Here is an 18,330-nt window from a genome sequence, read left to right on the forward strand (position 1 = left end):
AACTAAAAATAAAACTCTCTGTCCAGATCGAAAACAGCTCAGGATTAGCCAATCTCAACAGTAAACACGAATTAAATTAGTCATGAAATTATTCAGCGATCTATTTCCCAATCAAATTAATTAATCTAATCTTCTGAATCGAATTAATAATCATTTTTCCTTAAAATTCAACAGCTGAGGGAAGAGAGAGGAAAAAAGTCAGAGAGAGGAGATTTTACCTCACAAGGTTACCAAATCTAGAGAGAGAAAGGGAGAATATAGATATAATAATAACCAAAAATTGAATACTGTAATTGCTGATTTTTATGTGTGACACAGATATTAGTGGTTCTGTACGTATAATTGTATCTATAGGCGGCGAGGGAAAGAGAGAGAGAGGGTCGCAGTGAGAGAATGCGAAAAAGAGAAGGTTTCGAGGGCTATTTATAGGTAACAATGAGGGCGAAGTTACCGGCTACGGGTGAAGCCGGTGGCCAGATGTTCAATTACTCATCGAGAATTAAGCGGGGGGTGTTTCGGTAATTTCGCAACATGGTAGTGTTACATGCTTTTTGCTAGAGCGGGGTCAATCATGAATTTCGGTGAATTTTCTTTTTTGCTGAGGATAATTTTTTTGTTTATAAAATTATATCATTCTGAAAATTAATTATATTGAGATTTAATTCCGACCAAGAAAAATGATTTTATACGTGGATGGCATATTTTCAATGCAGGTATAAAGAGATTGATTTAAAAATGAGAGAATATGAGTGAAAAAAAGGAGAAAAAGTGGTAATAAAGTTTTCAAAAAATTAAAGGTCAATTTGCCTTTAAATTTTGATTTTGAATATCAGTTTTAACATTAGCTTGTAAATTACTACTATTACAACTAATCAAGATTTAAGCAACGTTGACATAATTTCATGACTTATTTACATGATATTATCAAAAATCAACCAAGATTGCATGACATTTTAAATGAAATACTATTATATTATACTAAAATAAATCATTTCATTTATTTAATTTATATTAAATCATGTTAGCACCAAAATCTTGATTGTCGCAAAATCATAACATATCAATAATTTGATAATTTGCAACGGATTTTAAAAGTGGTATACAAAATGAAAAATTGCTTAAAGTTTAAGAATTTACAAGCAAGAACAAAAATAAGACTAGTTTGGTAGCTCAAACTAAAATGGAGAAAATGAGACAGTTTTTTTGTGGACACAGTGCAAATAATATTTTAATATTTCTTAAATGCGTGAACTTATTTAAATATAATCGACTAAATTTGATTAGAATTTAAACTATATCATAAAATAATAGTATTGTAACATGATTAATTAAAGCAAAATAATAAGCACATTTGCATATATTTCTAAATGGTTTTAACTCCATTAATATGTCATGGTATCGCTGTATCGCATATCTTGGTCATCGAAATTATACATAGTAACTTTTATTAAAGAAATATCCTGTATTATTCATAATATGACAAAGCAGTGATAAAAAGTAAGTAGTGGTAAGGTTTAATTTATTTTTATTAAATGTTTGGCCGATTGGTTTTGTGTTTAGGAAACATGTTATCATTTGTGCATTTACCTGCGTTAACAGTTTTACCAATACGCCAATTAGACGACTTATAGTTATCAGTATATTCATTAATAAAATATTATCATGATTAAGAATCATGAGTAGAATAATTATGTTAGTAAATATAATTATATAGCTATTGGTACCTAAGGCTAAAATTATAAACATTGACAGAAATTTGATACTATTTCTTATAAATTTAAAATTTGGTTGAAAATTTTATTAGCTTGTGGAGTGCGGTCACTATTTGCCGTACAAAATATTATTATTTTCTAATACTACTATATTCTACAATCTACATTCATGCTATCCATTAATTGGTATATGCATGTGTTAAAAGTTATTATCGTTTAAATTATGAATGCAAAATTAAGTGTGCCATATTATAAAATCAAATTAGCTTTGACCAGTAATTAAGCTAAATTTAATTAGACTAACATTATTATACTACTATATCGTTAAATACAAATATACTAATATTGAGTTTATTCTTTTGGAGAGATTTAATATTATAATTCTATCTACCCGAATAAATTCCCCCGCGTTGAAAATGCATCATCCACATTCGATAGATTCAAAGCCTTTAATATCTGATTTTTTTTTTTAGTCAAATGAATGTAATGAATAATGACGGATTTCTAATCTAATTAGTCCATATAAATTTTAGTTTAACTAATTTAATAAAACTATATGAGCATTACAAATTTGTTATCTAATACTATCAATAAAATGAAAATAATCAGATTTAAGGTATAATAGCCAAAATTAATTACTCCGTATTTTATAAATATATTGTAATTTTTAATATTGATAAACTTGTTTTTATGTCACTTTTTATTCACATATTCTTTGTAAATTTTTATTATATTTCACTTACATACAACAAATTAAATTTTGGTATATGATATATTCATACTAATTGAGTTTAAGGTTATGATTTTAACATTTTAATAATTTCATAATTTCAATTTCAATATCTTTAAATTTCTTATTTTGGAACGTTAAAGATTGAACTTCGATCAAAAAAATAATCACATGTTCTTAATTAAGTCACCTGTTTAATATTTTAAAGATATATAGTATATTTTCTGTTTATAAAATATTAGAATTTTTAAATCAGTAAAACAAAATTTCATAACACAAATAATAATGTTGTTCAAATCACAATGTTAATAGAGAATTCTTTATCTTCTACCACCAAATACCTATACCCTTCTTCTATCACCACTGAACCATCTATTTTGGCTGTGGTCAGATGCTCACATGGATTCAACACGAACTCGATTTCATCTCTCTGTCTCGGATCTAAGCTCACGCCTCGAATCCCACCAACTGCTTCATAGGCCTTCCTCGCCTGTCCTTTCGTGCCTAGCAAAGAGAAGAACCGTGTGCCTCCCCTATCGACCCAGTGTTCTCGACTCCTACATGAGCCGAGAACTTGAGCATTTCACAGTTGTCCGCTCCAATTTGGCAACGGACAAGGCTCTGATCGAACTTGAATTCGAACTCAAACTTTCATCCATGGCGTGGAAGCGCCCGTGAGATGGTTCAACCTGATGGTGTTGGGAGTCGACTGCTTGAATTCGTAGTAGTAGGTAGTGTAGCTTAGCCCGTACCGAACTCAAACACCTTTGGCCCTTTGTAGAATCGGTAAGTGCTCCTGGATAGCCCGACTTTAGATCTGACCTCATCCTCATGTCCGTCATTGGTACGTTAACGAAATTCTTCGGGTACCAAGTCATAGGTAACTTCCCACCTGCAAAATCAGAGACGAAGAAATTTTCTCAGTCCTCTCGATGAGTGTCCAAGTAAGTACATGGAAACACACATATCTTGAAACATTTCCAATAGTGGAAATATTGCATAAAATCTCGTCGAAAAGGATCAAGTAAGTAAACACAAAACTTAAAGACAAAAAGGATAATTTCTCACCAGGATTGTGCTCCCCAAATATGATCTGAGACAATGCAACCCTCCAGCTTCTCCTGGATAGCCAGCCCAAAGAATGCTGCCGATTTTCGGGTCATTTTTCGCAAAACCAACGTCGACGGGTCCACCGCAGATCAGCACAAGGACGACGGGCTTCTTGGCAGCAGCAGCAACAGCCGTGATGAGGGTCTGCTGCTGTCCCGGGAGGCCTAACTCGACGCGATCATGATCCTCCTTCTCCTGATTCTGGTCCAGCCCCATCACTAAACGACGTAGTCCATCTCCTTTGGGTGCAGCCACTGCGCTGCTAGTCGAGGCCGTGGCGCAGTCAGCGTTACTAGCAGCCCTGTACAAACAGGGTGTTGTGTACATAACCTTTTAGGGCTGTAACAACATCCACATTCTTGCAGGAGGGCCATCATAGTCCCCACGCAGCATGTAGGGATTGCCGCATTGTGGCCCATGACAGCCAAGGACCGTGTTTCAACTTGGACAGAGGAGCAGGTTGGCATCGTTCTTCAACAGAACAATGCCGTTCTCGCAGCCTCAAGGGCTAGGTCTTGGTGAGCCTGGCTACATACATCGCTCGGCCAATGTTTCCGTACAGGCTGCGGCTCGGGAAGCCCTCGAACAGCCTAGCCGCATCCGGATCTCGAAGAGGTTGTTGAGGGCTCGGTTTACTTGGGATTCAACCACTTTTTTCTGCTGAATTGCTGATTTGGTGTATTTCTTCAAGTATAAGCCACAGTTCACATCCATGCCTGCAGTTTTTTAGTTAGATCTCATATTTTAGTAATGGAAACAAAATGTGTAATGGAATTTACAACAAGAGCACATTATTAGAATCAAGATCAGAACATCATCAGCAATGCATTTTAGTTTATAATATAACATACAAAGTGACACGCAACAACTAATTTTGGGTAAAGTTTTGATAAATCTATTCCACCAATTAAAATACCTCACAACTATTTCACCATTACCCTAAAAATGGAGTAACATGGACAGTTTATAACTTTTTGTTTAGGTTTTTTTTTTCTGGGGCCACCAAGCAAGATTCTGGTAATTATGATCACAATCACAAGTAGGTGAAAATAGGCTCATTCAAATTTCTATTTGAAATGTTACAGCTGGTATGAACATTCACTGGTAGACAATATAAATAAAGTTTAAAATGTAAAACAAAAGGCCCACAAACCATATAATTCAATGTATTACATATCTAAATTAAATATGCAATTCTCAGTAGCTTAATTTTGAATCAAAACTATGCATATCCTAAAAACGAAGGAAAAGGGGTACAATCGTACCAGCCTTGAGTGCAAGTGCCACAGCATCTTCAGGTGTACGTACATACTTGTGTTTTTCATAGATGGTAGAAACCGCATCACAATCAGACACTATGTACCTGATAAAAAAACACAAGTATGCATATAAACAAATTTCAGTAATAATTGTAAGGGCTCGTCGATGCACACCTGAACTCAACATTAGTATGCTATTAGACGATTTGGACCAAGCCCTCAAACGACACTAAGAAGAGATGAAGTAAAATAATTTACCCATGGAAACCCCACTGCCCGCGGGCAGTTTTGGTGAGAGGTTGCGGTCAGCACAGTTTGGGACTCCATTCACACTGTTGTAAGCACACATTATTCCACTGGCCTTGGCTTCTAGCACACAACTTTTGAAAGGTGGCTGATACGTGTCTGCCAAATCTTGTTGTGTCACCTATATGGGTATATTGATTTTTCATTTACAATGGCAAAATATAAGTGGATTCAAGCAAATAAGATAAATTTGTGAGGTTCTAAATATACACAAAATAAAACAAGTTTCCGTGATAGTGGATTTATTTTATCAACTTATTAGTCACGCCCATAAATATAGGAGTATGTTTCTCATGAAAATAATACTGACCAAATCAATTCTTCAAATTTTTCCTTGACTGAGAAAGATATTTGATGGTTTTGTGCAAATGTAACCAACAAAATCAAGTCTAGCTAAACAATTAAACATGACACGTATCCAACATATTTCAAATTGTACAGTTTCACAATAAAACAGGAAGAAGTTAAATTAAAATTAATTTTTTTTTACTAAAAACCAATAAAATACTTATAAATATGCAATTATAGTTTTTCCTACAATTTTGATAGAACATAATTTTACTCCACGATTTATGCGACACATCTCCTACGTCATTGAGCGCATTAACTAATCTTGAATAGTGGGTCATAGCAAATTTTAGTAAGAAAAGATTTGTCACATGATCAACGTAGACCGTGATTAGTGGACTATGGTTCACCAAATTAAATTCTATTGATTAGAAATTGAAATAAAATCTCTTGGAAAAACCGAGACGTAAGACCTGTGTATACTACTACTAATATTCTTACTTTATTGATGTATCAAGACAAGCACGCTGCCTAACAAAAGCATACAACTTTATTAACCAAACAAGGAGACAGCTTCAATAAAGGGCCTATGACATATGTACCACCAATTATTTTCTAACTCTACTATTGGGAATGCATCTAAATAGAAAATTCCTAGAGGAAGAACTTTACTTAAAGAGTACTACTCCTTGCGAAACTTGCAAAATTATTAGTACTACTACTTTTAAATCAAGAATTTGATACATTCAAAAGCAACAAAATCTGACAGATGCTCACATTCACATAGTCACATTTTTTAATATATGGTGTACTAATCTCTTAATAACATAATTTGCGTTACTACAAATTGCTGACTAGGTAGATGAATTGACACGCTACTACAGATTCCAAAAAAACTAGAGTCAAAATTGGGGTTAAATTATCATATCCATACACATTTTTTTATTTTGGAACATTAATACTTATTGAACTATTATCAAATCTAGAACGGATAATTTTTTTACAAATAATTCGACACATAAAATTTGAAAGGCCAAATTGCAAAATCATGATCAAATTCTAGTTAATCTAGCAAATTAAAAAAATAACTAATCATATCATAACGTGACATTTTTCTAACTGTCTCATAACGAATATTTCCGGTATGTAAGTGTTTGAATTTAAAGATAGCACATACGAATATAAATCTGTTTGGCACATTATATATATGATTAGTTATTTGGAATAGAGAAATTACCTTGGCATCAAATTCCATGCGATCAACACTCTTCCAATTGTCCAAATCATAGGCAGTGAAGTGTTTACAGCAAGCGGATGCCAGAAGATGACCATTTTGCCCCCCTCGTATTTATCACCCTGAAAACCTCTAACGTGCGCCACTGCGTATTTTGCAACGACCGTTGGATCTTCGCCAGGTGTCTCCTGGCCTCTCCCCCACCGTGGATCCCTAAATATGTTTATGTTTGGCGTCCAGAATGTCATCCCTTGCACTTGCCCCTCATTGTACATTCCCTCGCCTCTCTCCCAATCGCCTACACCATATAACCAATAATTTAACCTCATATTATGATTGATTTCACTAAATTTGTGAGACATTATACCATAATTAGAGCAATTGCTTTTGCAATGATTAACATTTATGACTCATTATGATAATGTCACTATAATTTACCAATGAGCATATTTCGAAGATTTGAATGAATTGAATATTACGGAATATAGTATAATGCGATTATCTACCGACAACAGAAAACAAGAGGAATGGCGAAAAAGTTACATACAAATATTAAATTCGGAAAACAAAATAATGGAGTAGATAAAAATTAATTAATTATACACTCGATTAACGAATTTTGACCGTACCTGACCAATGCGGTACCAAAGGCGTGAATCGAAGGTGGATGCGGCGAGGATAACTGGGGGAAGCTGGTGGCGCCTTTGATTGCGCCGCCGTAAGTGACGCCGCGGCCGTAGCCGGAGACGCCGTGCAGCGCCTCGGACCACCACTGGTACGCGGGGATGCCGAGCCGCGGAATGGCGGCGGACGAATCAACCAGCTGCGAAATCTTCTCGTCTAATGTCAGCCGCGAAACTAGGTCGCGAGCTCGCTGCGCAATCGGCAGAGATTTCTGGCAGAACTTGAACGATTTGGTTTTAGGATCGGCTGAATCGCACGAGAACGGCGGCGGAGCTGAATCGCCGCCGCGCGGGAGGCGGAGGAGGAGGAGGTATGCGGCGAGAAAATAGAAATGGAGCTTCATTGTGAGTGAGTATTGATTCGAGGGAAAGATAAAGTCGGTATTTAAAGGAGTAAAGTTGTTGAGTGAAAAATAAAATATTTTATTTATGCATTGCGAAAAGTTATTTTATTATTTAAATTTGGAAATGTTTTATCGATGGATACACTTTCTTATGCTTTCAGGTTTCTACTATGATAAGCAAACAGAAATTTTAGAAGTCACGTATCCAGCATTAATCATTTTATTTATTACTTGATATATTACTAATTATTATTAACTGACCAATAGTCTAATGTGGCAATTTCGTTGATTTGTGGACTAGGATTTCTGTAAAATACATAATTACATATTTGAAAAAATCTTAATAAAATTATATGAATTGATGGCCATATAATTAGAATCTCTAACTTGTCAGGATAAAAATACTTAGTACTAATTATTAAAACAATCACACGTCCTATACTTAAATGAGTAATGCTTTTGTAGGTATAATGTGATGACCAACAAGAACATAATAGTAACTACATATACTCCTTCCGTCCCAAGATAAGTGACCTACTTCTTTGGGCTGAGATTTAAGGAATGATATTTAAATAAGTTAAAGTGAGAGAGTAAAGTATGAGAGAGGGAAAAGTAGAGGAGAGAAGAGAGAATAAAGTAGGTGGAGAATAAAGTAAGAGAGATGACTTTTTGCTAAAAATAGAAATATGTCACTTATAGTAGGGCACCCAAATGAATCTAGTCACTTATCTTTGGGACGATTGAGATTAAATAAGTGTAGTTATCAGTGCTGTAGCATTTTTCCATAATAAACCTTGCGTATTGAAATCTTTTTACTGCTTACATTTTATGTTACTACTCCTACTATTTAGTTTCAATACAATCTTTTTACTTTTTACAGTTTTAAAATGAATCTAACGATAAAATCAATAACCCTTTCGCCTATTCTTTACCAACAAATTTAAATGTGGTTTGGTTTGGACACATCTGGGTAGTCGGAAAAATTTATAAAATTAGAATATTTGAAAAAACATTTTATAAAATTATATGATGGCCATATAATTAGAATCTCTAACTTGTCAGGATAAAATACTTAGTACTACTAATTATTAAAACATCACATGTTCTAATATTTAAATTCCAATACCAATATTAATGCACGTATTTATGAATGGGGTATGCCGTACAATAATGATAACCATATGTACACATTAACATTATTGATATCAAATACTATCAAAATCCAATTCTGTGACGTATAAAATACAAGATCATTATAATATATACAAAGTACAATTAAATGAGTTTTAATTTTATATGAATTGAACGCATATCTTTGATTAATTAAATTGAAATGAAGTCACAGATAAATTTTAGTCATTTCCAATTTCATCATATTAATATGGCAATCAAACTAGTTACATAAATCACCACCATTAATTATCGTTCAAACTACAATTAATTATTCTCAACATGATAATTGATCACACGTTTATAGTAATAGAAAACTCTTGATCTCCCACAACCAAGAAATGCAGCCCTAATTCAATCACCATCACTCCATCTTCATCAGCACTAGCAAAATGTTGACATGGATCCACTTCAAACTCAACATCTTCCCTCTCATTCCCCTCCAACCTCACTGTCGAACCCGATCAACTGTTTGATCGGACCATCAACCGACCCTGATCCCTCCCTAACAAAAAGCAGCACGGGATGCTTCCGACCATGCTCCCTTCATTCACGACACCAACTAGAGCCGAAAACCTCGCCTTATGACAAGAATCCAATCCGATATCCGAAACCCTAAAAAACCCCTAGTTTTTTCTCAAGCTTGCTATTATTCTCAGTGGGTGATGATGTCTTCAAATTGAGCTTGCTTTGGCTAACCGAGGCGAACTTGTATGTATAGTTTGAGTAGCTAAGGCCGTATCCGAATTCAAACACTTTCTCACCTTGGTAGAATCTATAGGTGCGCCCCGGGTAGCCTGATTCGTGGTCGGGCCTCATCCTCATATTCGACATGGGTATTTTAGTAAAATCTTGTGGATACCACGTCATGGGGAGCCGTCCACCTGCAGTGAAACATGAGATGTAACATAGGAGGTCGAGGAAGATGGATCAAGGGCATGGGTGGGCGAAGACCCCTCAAAATCACATATTCATTTCTCCCCTACCCATCACTACTAAAAAAGGGCTTTTTAAATATATCCCCTATGCTTTAAAAAATATTTTCAATTTAATTTTCCCAACTAAAATTAAGGAATGCAAATAAAAGCTTCCTAGAAAAACAAATGGCTTAAAATCAACCGGATTTGGGGTCTATTACTACGGCTTAAGTTGAGGACACAATTGTCCATTAACAGGCATGTGCCCTCTCAGAGAGCGGTATGCCAGCGGACTTTTTATACATTATTTTATCTTTAAATCTTTGTATTCTTCTTCTATCATTGTACTCAGTATTTTAATCTATGTTATTTTTTCTAAATAAAAAATTAAAATAATAATATACGAAAAATTGTGAAATAAGTTATGGCAATTGCAGGTGCTATTGCTGGAATCTATAATCTGACGTGACAAAGAAAAAATTGGTTCTATCGAATTTTGGGGCGGTTTTTATGTTCAGCATTGTGGATGCCGTTAGGGACACTTTTCTTTGCACCCTTAATTTTGGCTATTTAAAAAAAAATCAACACAAGTAACTGCGCGACTAATTTTGCATCGACAAACCCTAAAGATGTATCGTTAATCAGGCCCAAATCCGTTGGTAAACGAAACATACCTGGATTATGATGACCAAAGATAATCTCCGCCACCGCTCTCCCTCCTCCCTCACCGGGATACCCAGCCCACAAAATCCCCCAATCCTCTCATCATCTCTCGCAAACGAAACATCCACCCCTCCACCACACATCACCACCACCACAACCGGCCTCCTCGCCGCCGCCGCCACCCTCTCCAGCAGCACCACCTGCTCCCTCGGCAGCTCCAAACCCTCCCTGTCCATTTCCTCGCTCTCATCCCCCTGACTCAGCCCCACCACCACAACCACGTGGTCCGCCGATCCCGCCACTCCCTCCGCCCCATCGTAGTCGCACCCGGCCGGATCACAGCCGCGATGAAACACCGTCTCCTTACGTATCTCGTGAGGCCCTGGAGTGGGGTGATGGGGCGCAGGGCGGGCCGGCGTAGTTTCCGACTAGGGTTTCGGGGTTGTTGGCGTTGGGGCCGATGACGGCGAGGGTTTTGGTGGAAGAGGTGGACAGGGGAGGAGGTTTTGGGAGTTTTTGAGGAGCACGATGCCGTCGCGTGCGGCGGTGAGAGCGAGGTGTTGGTGGGCGGAGGTGCATACGACGTCGTTGTGGCGGAGGTTGGTGTAGGGTTGGGTTTTGGGGCTTCCGTCGAAGAGGCCGAGCCTCATTCGGACGGAGAAAGAGGTTGTGGAGGGCTCTGTCGATGTCGGATTCCGATAGCTTGCCCTTTTCGACGGCTGATTTTGCGTGGTCGGATATGTAGGAGCCGCAGTTGAGGTCCATCCCTGTGTTTTTTGAAGGAAGAAGAAACCATGTGAAATGGTCATCATTTCATCATCTTTTTTTTTTTAATAATTATACTAGTATTATGTGTTAGGATGGAAAATTAAAGTTTTTCACAATAGATAATGGATGATGATATACGGAAATTAATGGTAATAAATGATTGTTTTTCTTATTTAATTGTGTGTGAGTGAAAAAAGTGGTGAAATTGTAGTCTAACTTAGTAGGAGTATATTTTAGTTTGATATGAGTTAGCATAAAACTCATTCCCCAATCATTAAAGTTGAGACTACTAATTGGGATAGATCAAAATGACAATTGAAACTTTTAAGTTCTATATATAAAAAATAGCTAATTAATTTTGAAAAGATATTTGAGTCAATATTTGTGTACTTATTTTTTTCTTAAATTGTAAAAAGAATAATTTTCATGCGAAAATCAAAGGTTCATGCAATTGTGTGAACTGAATGACTACTTAAGATTGAAAAAGTTGCCAATCACTTGAACTTATAATTTTCGCATGAGTCTTCAACTTGATCATATTTTAAATTACTAGTAGAGGCAACTTATAATTTTCGCTTCTAATTGATCAAAAAAAAAACGGTTAAATAAGTTGCCCGATTTTTTACCATTTTTAGAAAAATATACTATATCTAATCTAGAGAACATATACTACCATTTTCTTCATAGAGAACATAACCAGAAAATATGAATGAAAAAAGAGGATAATTAAACTACTCACCGGCTTTGAGAACTGCGGCAAGGCGTCTTCATGTGAGTCTGTATAGTTCTGCTTCTCATGAATGAGCGAAACCGCGTCACAATCTGAGACTATATAGCCATCAAATCCCCATTCTTAGCGAGCTGTCTCGGTCAGAAGATGTCGATCAGCGCCTGGGACGCCATTGACGAGATTGTAAGCACACATTATCCACTGGCTTTCCCCTCTTGGATGCAGCTTTTGAATGGTGGCTGGAATGTATCTGCCATATCTTGCTTTGTAACCTTCATAAACAAAAAAAGAAGATTTAATATATATGGTAAAAATAAATTTGAATTAAATTTAAAAGTTGGTGTGAGAGAGTTAATTACTTGGGCATTGAAGGTGAAACGATGGACTCCCCTTCCAATGATCCAAATCATAGGCAGTGAGATGCTTGCAGCAAGCGAGAGCGAAGCGGCCGTCATCCGGAGACGCCGCGCCTTGAGGCCTCGCACAAACGCCACAGCGTACCTGCTCGCGACCAGGGGGTCCTCTCCTGGGTCTCCTGGCCCGCCCCACCTCGGGTCGCGGAAGATGTTGATGTTTGGTGACCACATTGTCATGCCTGTGGCCTCCCTGCATTGTATATCGCTCTGCCCTCTTCTCAGTTGCCTTCAAATTGCATAATAAAATATAGAGTTAATATCTATTTAAATATGGAAGTTTGGTTAAATTCTGGTATGTCCCATGAAGTTTAAAATTAAAATATTAAATCATGACATTTCAAATTTTCTTAATTGTCACATCTATATATAAAATATGTCTTTAAATGATAACAAAATGACGTATTTGATTAAAATATATTTTCTTTTTGTTTTCCTTTTTTGCCTTATTTTAATAAAAAAATGTAAGAACATCATAAAAGGACGTCGACATTTTGTATATAAAAGGGACAATTGAGAAAAACTGTAACTTATGATTTAATATTTCAATTTTATACATCGTGACAGAACCATAATCTAACACTAATACTACAAGTCTGCAAGAAAATAAAAAATTTTGTATACATGATTTTAGTTTGTTCTATAAAGATTACTAAAAGCATATTAATTAATTTTTTCAATCATGTTTAAGTCCTTTGAATAAAGTACTATAATATGCACAGATAGTGACTAATCAATCACTGCTTTTGGACAATATAATATATACAAACAAATACCTTTACTAGAGTACGATAAATATCATGTTGAAATAAGCTAAATAATTACCTTATCACGAGACAAAATATTCAGAGAAAAGATTCCACATCACATGATCATTGTCGTTATATATGGTATAGTGAATAAAAAAAATAATATTAATTAATCAAATTAACCTTACATTAAAAAATGAGTAATTTGTACCAACCTTAGCTATTTTGTACCAAAGTTGAGGCATCAAAGGTAGCCGAAGTGAGTATGACTTGAGGGAAACTGGTGGCGGCCCGGATCGTCCGTTGAACGGAAGCCGTTTTCGACTCGCCGCCATGGCGACGCATGCAGCGCCTCCGACCACCACTCGTGTAGGGATGCCGAGCCGGGGATGGCAGCGGCCTTGTTCACGAGCTGGCCGATCTTCTCGTCGAGGTGAGGCGCCCGACTAGGTCTCGGGCGCGCCTCTCGACGGGGAGACGGGCGTCGCAGAAGGGGAGGAGGCGGTGGATGGGGTGGTGGTGGGGCTGCATGAGAATGGTGGGAGGGTTTGGGAGAGAGGTTGTTGAATGTTAGTATGAGAGAGATTGTGATTGCTAGTGTGAGAGGAATGATGTAGTGGATGAGATGTCTCATGTTTTGATTAGGAATTTTTGGGAGAAATGTGAATTTTTGAGGAGAGGCTAAGTTTGTGAATAGAGGGTGTTTGATTATGAGGAGATTAGTATAGTGAGATTTTGTGTGTAGTAGGTAGTTTTGTGTGTGTGTGTGTGTGAAGAGAGAGAAGCAAATGCTACGAGGATTTATAGAAAAATTTCAAAATGTGGTAATTATATTAGAGCATTTCACACCGTTCAAATAACATCCACATCACATTTTATTTCAATAGTATTCATCATCAAGCTGCATAAAAGTCTTGAACACAATTGACAATTCTTTAATTTGTCAAATACTTATGGTAATGGGATGTTCCTCATCTCCTACAACTAAACTCCCATCTCCTGATTCAATCACCATCTCTCCATCCTCATTGGCCCTACTAAAATGCTCACACGGGCTTACCAAAACTCACACTCACCTTCTCTTTAGCATCGGTCCTAACCGTCTGAAACCCGACCAATTGTTTCATCGGACCACCACTGCCACTTTGAGCGCGCCCTCAGAAACAAAAGCACCGGGTGCTTACCCGCCATCTCCCCCTTTATTCTCAACACTAACGATAACGAAACCTTTGCCTTGTCGCATGACCCCGGTCCCAACTCTTGGGCGCGACATACCCTAGGTCGAAGCGGATGATGATGTCTTGAGATCTAGCTTGCTTTGGCTCACGGACACGATCTTGTAAGAATAGGTGGTGTAGCTCAGCCCATACCCGAATTCAAACACTTTTCACCTTTATAGAATCTATAGGTGCGCCCTGGGTAGCCAGACACGGTCAGCCCTCATTCTCATAGGGTCATCGGTATCTTGATGAAATCTTGTGGATACCAAGTCATAGTACCTTCCTCCTAAAACAAGAAATGAAAATTAACTGTTACATACGAGATAACTCACGTATGAATATCTCAACATTAATAACGTTAGTCGATTTGACGCTTCAAGTTTTATTTTTTCACTTTTGTTACCTGGATTATAGCCCACCAAATATGATCTCTGCAACTGCTCTCCCTCCAGACTGGCCAGGATAGCCCGCCCACAAAATGCTTCCTATTTTCGGCTCATTTTTCGAACAAAACATCGACCGGCCCTCCACATAACAACACCAACACAACAGGCTTCAGCCGCCTTGGCAACGTCATGATCAAGCTCTGCTGCTTCCCGGAAGCACCAAATCATCGCGATCAAGATCCTCCTTCTCGCGTTTTTGGTTAGTCCCATCACCAAAACCACGTGATCCGCTGATTTTGCAAGCTCGACCCCGCCTTCTAGATTCTCAAGAGCTCTATCTATGTCAGATACAGACACTGTCCCCTTCAAAACAGCAGATTTTGTATAATTCCCCAAGTATGAACCACAGTTCACATCCATTCCTACATCCAAACACACACACATAACATTAATGTATACATTTTCAAGTGATCAAAACACACACATCACAAACCAGCTTTGAGCACATCAGCAACAGCCTCTTCATCCGATTTTGCATAATGTTGCTGATGAAAGAGAAGCGAAACCGCATCACAATCCGAGGTTATGTACCTAAAAACCGAAACCCCTAACAACGTTAGCTGGTTCAAAAACACACGAAAACAAAAACAAAAACACACAACCAACCCTTCAAATCCCCACTCTCCGCGGGCAGTCTTGGTGAGCAAATTATAATCCGCGCAGTTAGGGACCCGCTCACAAGATTATACGCGCACATTATCCCACTCGCCTTCCTCCTCGATGCAGCCCTTGAACGGGGGCTGGTAAGTATCCGCCAAATCCTGTTTTGTCACCTAAAACAATCCAAACTTCCAATAAATACCACAAAACACATCAAGAACATGGCATGATCAAACAAAATTAGATAGTCCTATTACTTGAGCATTGAAGGTGAATCTGATCATATCCCTCCCAGCGGTCGAGATCATAGGCAGTGAAGTGCTTGCAACACGAGAGACTTGGAGGTGGCCATCTTTGAGGGCTCCGCCCTCAAACGAGTCGCCTTGGAGGCCTCTGACAAACGACGTGCATACTTGGCCGTGAGCAAGGGATCCTCCCCGGGGGTCTCCTGCCCCCTCCCCCATCGCGGATCCCTGAAGATGTTGATGTTTGGCGACCAGAACGTTAGGCCAATCGCCTGCCCCTCGTTGTAGATGGCTCTTGCCTCTTCCGATCACCTTCATATTTGTTATCACTAACATTAACTCAAATATCAACATCATTTGCTTGTAAATGTTTCTCTGTTTTCTTTATTTAACTAGCAAAATTTTATATTAAAACCTTAATAGCGTAGAACTAAAACTGCTGCAAACACACAAACATACCGAATTTCAATTGACAATCAAATGTGTTATTTTTAGCTCAAAATAGATCATCATCAGCATTGTTACAACTTTTGCGTGGCCATAGATTTCTGAACCAAGATTGCATTTTTCATTTAGTTTTACTAATATTTCGTTTTTTTTAGCTCCAAATCTGTTGCTGAGGTATGTTCAACTAGTCTTTTCATGGTTGTTGCATCTGTTTAAATGAAACACTTTATTATCGTAGAATTGAAGAATACTGCAAACACACACACACACATATCCTTTTTTGAACTAAAAATCATTTTTATTACAGAAATATTTCCATTTTAACTCTATTAACTAAAAATAAAACAGTTTTTATTTTTAATTGAAGTTCTTAAAACAAGGAGTGATGGAAGGTAAAAGTAGTGCAGACACAATCACACCAAAATCCAATCTTTGACTATTCTTTAATCAAAAAATCAATGCCCCCACTGATTAATTTGGCATTACATGAGAAAAACGAATCTAAATCCACCCAATCCTCTATTTCTGCACTTAAAATATCCACAAACAACTTCTGCAAAAATCAAGAATCTCATCTTGCTAAAATAAAAAACTTCCTCGATTTGTACCATGATTTGAAAAATCCTTATCCAAGCCTAAACTAATCTAAAATTCAATCTTTCCCAGATCCCACGTCTCATTTTCCATCATTCTACCAAAAAAAAAATTCTTGAAAATGTAGCTAACCTTTGCAATCCGATACCAGAGATCGGCATCGAAGGTGGAGGCCGTGAGAATGACCTGAGGGAAGCTGGTGGCGGCCTCGATGACCCGTCGAACTTGACCCCGTTCTCGACTCCGTGGCGACGGCCACCCATGCAGCGCCTCCGACCACCACTGGTAGTAGGGGACGCCGAGGCGGGGGATGGCCGCGGCCTTGTTGACGAGCTGCGAGATCTTCTCGTCAACGTCAGCCGCGAGATCAGGTCGCGGGCCCGCTCCCTGACCGGCAAGCCCGCGTCACAGAACGGGGATGAGGATGAGGACGAGGACGAAGACGAACTCCCGCATGAAAATGGCGGGAGTTTGGATTTGGATAGATGTGTGGCATCGATTGACAAAGTGGTGGAACATGTGATAGAAATTACAAGAACTAAGATATGGATAATGTGCCTCATTTTTTTGAAATTTTGTATGGTTTTGATGAAAATTATTGGAGGAGAAATGAGGCCGCCATATAGTAGTGACATAGTAACATGCGATGGTAGGGGCACTATCTTTATATTGGGACAAAATTGAACTAGTTGGGACCGTTGGGTTGGAGTTTCTCTCCCACTAATTATTTTTGTATAGGTTATAATTAAAAATGAATATCTATGTAGTGATTTGAGGTGCTGTATTGCTTTCTTGGTATTTGTAATTTGTTATATTTAAAGAAAAATAGGAGGTTGGTTAGGTGTGAGGTGTAAAAAACTTAAAATAGAAGAGAGTGCATTTTGGTTCATGGGTATATTAATACTATTTGTGATTTTTGTTCTTTACAAATATCACTACAAGTTTGTGAACATTGATTTAATATCGTCGATAGAACTTTTTGCATTTTCTTAAAGTAAAATATTCTCCATGAAGGTTATTTATGTTTTTTTTATAAGAGAAAATTTGTCAATTTGGTTCATTCATTTATGTTCAAGCTAAGTATGTGCTGTGACAAGCAATTATTTATCATATAATTTAACGACTTATGTTGAGAAAATACAATAAAAATCAATGAACCAAGTGCAATCGAAGTGGTGGTTATATATAAATAAATCGTATAGTCGGGGCATTTTTGTTAAAAAACCTTACAAATGGAAATGTCCTACCGATGATTATACCAATGTTCATGGACGATATTTTTAAAAAATATGGACCACATATTAGTGTAATATGCAGAGACTAAGTGATTGTTTGTTAATCCTATTTAAGATTGAATTAAGATATTTTCTTATTGTTGATTTTTAGATACTTCATTGATAAAAATCTACTTTTAACTATTTATTACTCTTGTTTGGTGGTGGGGTGGGTGACTGAGTGTGTGGTGAGAGTTTGGGAAGCTTCGTTTAGTGATTATGAATTTACAAATATCATTAGTAAAAATCCTAATTTATACAGTTTACTATTAAATGAAGTTATCTCCTCATAACAATCTTTGTGCGTTTACAATGTAATATAGTAGTAGCAATTTTCGGTGTGTTAAAATTATTATATAATGAGCTCACTAATTCCTAGCTAGTTTTATTTTCTTCTTTTGCTAATTTTCATTGCATTATTTCTAAAA

The 18,330-nt window shown here is 37.2% G+C and overlaps 2 pseudogenes; both read right to left on the reverse strand.

Annotated features, from left to right (window-relative positions):
- Positions 1-2,694: 2,694 nt before the first annotated feature.
- Positions 2,695-7,666, reverse strand: LOC125199109 (annotated as a pseudogene).
- A 1,785-nt stretch (positions 7,667-9,451) lies between these two features.
- On the reverse strand, positions 9,452-17,191 carry LOC125199111 (annotated as a pseudogene).
- Positions 17,192-18,330: the final 1,139 nt, after the last annotated feature.

The sequence above is a fragment of the Salvia hispanica genome, unplaced genomic scaffold (genome assembly GCF_023119035.1).
Source record: "Salvia hispanica cultivar TCC Black 2014 unplaced genomic scaffold, UniMelb_Shisp_WGS_1.0 HiC_scaffold_38, whole genome shotgun sequence".
In the NCBI taxonomy this organism is placed as follows: Eukaryota; Viridiplantae; Streptophyta; class Magnoliopsida; order Lamiales; family Lamiaceae; genus Salvia; species Salvia hispanica.